The following is a 6,036-nucleotide window of genomic DNA, read 5'->3' as shown; positions in this document are numbered from 1 at the left end:
ATTAGTTATGAATGCTTGGCCTTAATTTAGGCTTGTCCTACCAGCTCTTGTAACTTATTTTAATCTGTTTCTCTTCATCTATGTTTTGCCTCAGGACTTATTACCTTTCTTTCATTCTGTATGTCCTACTTCCCTGCTTCCCCAGGCATCTCCTTCTTTCTCCTTCTCCCTTGTTCTTTCTTGAGACTAGATTCTTCCTCCTACTTATTCTCTCTGCCCACCAGCTATGCATATCCCTCTAGTGCCTAGCTACTGACCATTCAGCTTTTTATTAGACCAATCAGGTGCCTTAGGCAGGCAAGGAGAAACAGCAACACATCTTTACATAGTTAAACAAATGCAGCATAAACAAAAGCAACACATTTTTGCCTAGTTAAACAAATATTCCACAACAGACAGAACTTAAGGGGAAGTTCTTCCAGGATATCAGAAATGCAAAATGCTGATGGGACCCATAGACTCTATACAGTCTATGCTAAGAAAAGCCATTGGCAACAGGTAAAAGCAGCCCAAAATAGAGACCATATGAGCTATAGGCAGTAAGCCCATAGCATAGCAGCAGGGCTGTTTAAGCCCTTCAAAGAGCCAATCCTGATCCCATGACACAGATGGCAGATATCTGGAGCTACGGTATTTAATTTTTGTCCTGCTAAGTTGGATCTTACTCTGAGTAATCCCTCATTTCTGTGCCCCTATTCCTCTCAATTTAGAATTGGAATTTTAACTCTGTACTATTGTAGTTTAGATGTATATAACATTATTTTTGGTTGTCTGGGGTTGACAACTAAAAGTAGGTCTCAAGTCTCAGAAAACACATTAGATTTGGACAGTTGAACAGTTTAGGAATCCTGAGGACTTGGAGAACTCTTGAATATGGAATAAATGAATTTTGAGTTATGTGATGACCATGAGCTTTGGGGGACCACGGTGGAGTATCACAGTTTGAATATAATATGTCCTCCATCATCCCATGTGTTGAGTGCTTGCTTCCTTACTGATGGTGGTATTTTGGTAGGTAGTAAAATGTTTAGGAAGTGGGGATGGAGGAAATGGTCACTGGGTGGGGGGCCTTTGAAGGTTAAACCTAATCCTAAGTACCTTCTATTCTCCCTGCTTCCTGTCTGACATGAAATGAGTATTCTCTGCATCATGCTCCCACTGCCTAGATGTTCTGCCTCATTATGGGTCCTAAAATCCACAGAGCCAAGAATTATGAACTGAAACTTCTGAAATTGTAAGTTAAAATAAATCTGACCCCTTTTAAGATTTTTTTAAGTCAGATATTTTGTATCAGCAACACAAAAACTTACTAACACATTAGGTTAGGTTCATTAAAAATATTTTTGATGATGATATAAAAATATCTTCAAATTAGACTTAATTTCATTATAATTTAAGGGCCATATGTAGGAGGGCTCAGGGAATGATGTATTGTTTTGAAACTTTGACATATTAGCCAAATGCAATGTATTTCTTTTTCCCTTCTGGCTTCTCCAGCAACTTGAAGATGGCAATGAACATTTATACCACAGACTTGGATATGGGATTCCACAGGGCAGCTGGAGGGCAAAAGATGCATTTATGCAATGCCCAAAATTAAATTCTGTTGAATCAAATCCTTGAGAAAGTAGAGCTATACAAGGCTCAGACAGTATATTCCTCCTTCTCTTTTGTAAGCATGTTGGTTAAAAATACATTTAGTGTGTGTGTGTGTGTGTGTGTGTGTGTGTGTGTGTGTGTGTGTGTGTTGCACATATGAAGATCAAGAGATCAAAGGACAGCTTGTGGAAGGTGGTTCTCTCCTTCCCACTGCGGCACTGATGTCAAGTCCTCAGGCTTGACATGCTGTCGCTGCCTGAGCAATCTCAACAGCACTCTTCTCTCCCTGACCGACTCACTCCACATCTGGGTTCCCTTTAGCAATCCAGGAAATGTTTTCCCAGGAGGGCCCATCTGTGTGTTCCCATTCGTCCCGTGTTCCCTTGCTCTTTTATTCTTCTGATGCTAGATTTTCACCTCATTTCCCAGCTCAGCACTTTCAGTGTGGCCTTGGGCATTTTTGTTTTCTGGAGAGTCTCAGCTCAAATAGTTCCCACTTGTTCTCCCATTTTATAGATGAATATACTAGGGAAATTTCAGAGAAGCTTCTGATTAAATCTGAAATTACATGGGTAGTAAATGGCCACGTCCACCTCAGATCACAATTCTATCGGATTTTTACCACTTCGTCCTATGTCTGATCCAAAAGTTCAATGTGTCTTGTTTGAGCAGTAAAATGACACAGGACCAGTGTAGTAATGTACTAAACTTGACCATTATTTCAGAAAGAATGTGGAAAAGTAATGATCAAACATGTAAAACAGGTAAGTTCCACCAAAACGTTTTAGGATAAAAAAAAAAAATGTTTTAGGAGAGAGAAAGAGAGGTCTTGTATTAGGCAGGGCTCTATAGTCAGACACAAAGGTCTATCTGTACTGTTCTTAGCTACAGAGTTTAAACTTGCTACACTCTCTAACTGGGTCCTAAGCTTCCTCATGCCAAATAGTCCATTATTAAAATTAAATTGGCAAAGCCTTTGTAAAACAAAGAAGCACTTGGTATGAATATAAAATGTGAATCCAGAAATATCATATTCTTCTGGTTTATAATTGCAAGCTTTGCCTTCACTTTTGCTAATTGTGTATTTAAATTATTTTAAATTAGGTAACACATTCACGTAGAATACAAAGACACTCAATTTAAATCCCCCATCATATGCTACTCTTTCCTATCTGTCAAGCTTCCTAACATACTGTTTTGTTATCTTTCTGGGAGGAAGAGGAACCATTGGCTGCCTGAGATCCTCTCACTCTATCTGCAAGGAGCCTGTTGTCATAGAAAAGATAGAGTATCTAGTATCTGCTCAAGAGCTTGCTGTCATCCGCACCTGGCAAATGGACTCACTGGTATATGTTCAGAGAAATAAGCATTGTCTTTAATTATTGTTATTTGCAGTTGATATGATAGTATACATAAGTGGTTCCAAAAATTCCACTAGGGAGCTCCTACGCTGATAAGCACTTTCAGCAAAGTGGCTGAATACAAGATTAGCTAAAAAAAAAAAAAAATCAGTAGCCTGCCTATATACAAATGATAAACAGAGTGAGAAAGAAATCATGGAACAAACTCTTCATAATAACAGCTTCAAATAATATAAAATACTTTGGGGTAACTCTAACCAAACAAGCAAAAGACTTTTATGATAAAAACTGTAAGTTTTTGAAGAAAGAAATTGAAGATGGAAAGATCTCCAGTGCTCATGGATCAGGAGGATTAACATAACAAAAATGGGCATCCTACCAAAAGCAATCTACAGATTCAATGCAATCCCCATCAAAATTCCAACACAGTTCTTTACAGCCCTTGAAAGCACAATACTCATTTTCATATGGAAAAACAAAAACCAGGATAATGAAAACTAGCCTGAACAGCAACAACAACAAACTATTCTGAAGGTATCACCATCCCAGATTTCACATTGTACTATAGAGCTATAGTAGTAAAAACTGCATGGTATTGGCATAAAAATGGACACATTGATCAATGGAATAGAATTGAAGACCCAGATATAAATTCACACATATGAGGGCATCTGAGTTTTGATAAAGAATCCAGGCATACACATTGGAAAAAAAAATCTTCAACAAATGGTGCTGGTCCAACTGGATGTCCACTTGTAAAAGAATGAAATTAGACCCATATTTATTACCCTGTGATAAATACAAGTCAAAGTGGATCAGAGACTTCAAGGTAAGACCAAACACACTGAACCCGAGAGAAGAGAAAGTGGGGAACAGCCTTGAACACATTGGCACGGTAGACAACTTTTTTATCAGAATACTGATAGTGGAGGCAGTAATAATCAATAAATGGGACCTCATGAAACTGAGAAGCTTCTGCAGGCAAAGGACACACTGTCATTTGGAAAAAATAAGGGCCTACAGTATGAAAAAGATGTTTACCAACTCCATATCCAATAGTGGGCTAATGTCCAAAATATATAAATAACTCAATAAATTAGATATCTAAAAGCCAAATAATCCAATTAAAAATTGGGTATAGATCTCAACAGAGAATTCTCAACAGAGGAATCTCAAATGGCTGATAAACACTTAAAGACATGTTCAACATCCTTAGCCAGCAAGGAAATACAAATCAAAACTACTTTGGAATTCCATCTTACACTTGCCAGAACGGCTAAGATCATTAACAGAAATGACACCTCATGCTGGAGAGGATATGGAGCCAGGGGGACACCTTTATTGCTGGTGGTAGTGCAAACTTGCACAGCCACTATGGAAATCAATATGGCAATTTCTCAGAAAATTTGGAATCCATCTACCTCAAGACCCAGTAGACCACTTCTAAGCATAAACCCAAAGGACACTGTATCCTACCTCAAAGACGCTTGCTCAACTATGTTCATTGTGGCTTCATTCATAATAGCCAGAAACTGGAAACAACCTAAAGGTCCCTCAACTGATAATGGATAAAGAAAATGTGGTACATGTATACAATGGAGTATTAGTTAATGTTTAAAAAACAAACAAACATGACACTATGAAATTTATAGGAAAATGGATGCAACTAGAAAAAAACCATTCTGAATGAGGCAACTCAGCCCCAGAAAGATAAATATAGTATGTATTCACTTAATATCCACTGAGTGGGTATTAACTGTTAATTAAATGATAATCAAGCTACAATCCACAGACCCAGAAAGGTTAGGTTAGAAAGGAGGGCTCTAGGTATACACATGAAACTCCCAGGGAAAGGAGGAAATAGAATAAATTTTGAGGGTTTACTGGGGTGGATAGGGACAGGAGCAGGAAGGATCAGGTGGTAGGGAAATTGATGAAAGGAGAGAGTATGGGGAGAGACAACTGGGGTAGGAAGAGCATTGTAGGTTGTAGTGTGGAAACCTAGCTCAGTGGAAACTTTCCGCAATCTATGAGGGTGACCCTAGTGAGGATACATAGTAACAGAGGATACGCAGTCTGGACTGGCTATCTTCTGTATCCAAGCAAGGCTTCCAGTGGTGAGCTTGGGTTGCTGGTGGGCTTCTGGCCAATGGATTCCCGTGGAGTTTTCTAAACAACTCAGGGTGATGCCAGAAGAGAAGGTCACTCTCCTAAAACTGACAGTGGGGCCCCATTGCTGAGGACAACATCGGCACACCTCATTGAACACAGAGAGGTCTAGTGGGTAAGTGTAGAGAGCTGCGTGTAGCCGCACCCTAAAGATGGCGCTGGCTTCTACCCTCTGCCTTCCCGATGGCAAACACTCTTTATGGTAAACAGCTCCTTATTTGGCTATGGCTGGATTCGTGTGCTGCTGGCATATGCGTGAACCTGTGGACAGTGCCCACGTGGCTGCCTGGGGTTGGTAGCCCAGCCCTACTTAGGTGCTGGGAGAGGCTTGCCCCAGGAGAGAGACAATGCAACTAACCAAGGGTCTGATTAAACTGTATTAAGAAGAATCCCGGTGTTGCGTCATCCTTGCTGGTCGAGGCAGGCGCGACAGGTAAGTGCATGGATACTTCACCTCTATGTCTAGTCTCTTTGGCGTGGGAAGATACTCTGCAGGCTGCAGAAAGAGAAACATGGACACCAACCAAGCCACAAAACCCTGGACCTTCCATCTGTCCTGTCTGCAAGATGTGCTGGGGCAATGATAGTGCAGAACTTAGGAGAGCAGCCAACCAATGTTTGGTTTAACTTGAGGCCATTGCCACAAGGGGGAGCCCATGCACTATACTGGCTGGATGCCCAGGAACCAGAGACTAGACAACCTAGAGACCTAGGGTAGAACCAAACAAGACTGGCCAAAAAAGGTTTTTTTTAAAAAAAAATCAATAAAATTTTTCTTAACGATATTCTGCTATACTCATAGATTGGTGCCTTGTCCAGTAGTCATCAGAGAGGTTTCCTCTGGGAGCAGATGGGTTTGGGTGCAGAGACCCACACCAGACATTATGCAGAAAGAGAGTCTAAATTG

The sequence above is a fragment of the Onychomys torridus genome, chromosome 4 (assembly GCF_903995425.1).
Source record: "Onychomys torridus chromosome 4, mOncTor1.1, whole genome shotgun sequence".
Taxonomy (NCBI): domain Eukaryota; kingdom Metazoa; phylum Chordata; class Mammalia; order Rodentia; family Cricetidae; genus Onychomys; species Onychomys torridus.
This window is presented reverse-complemented; position numbering follows the sequence as displayed.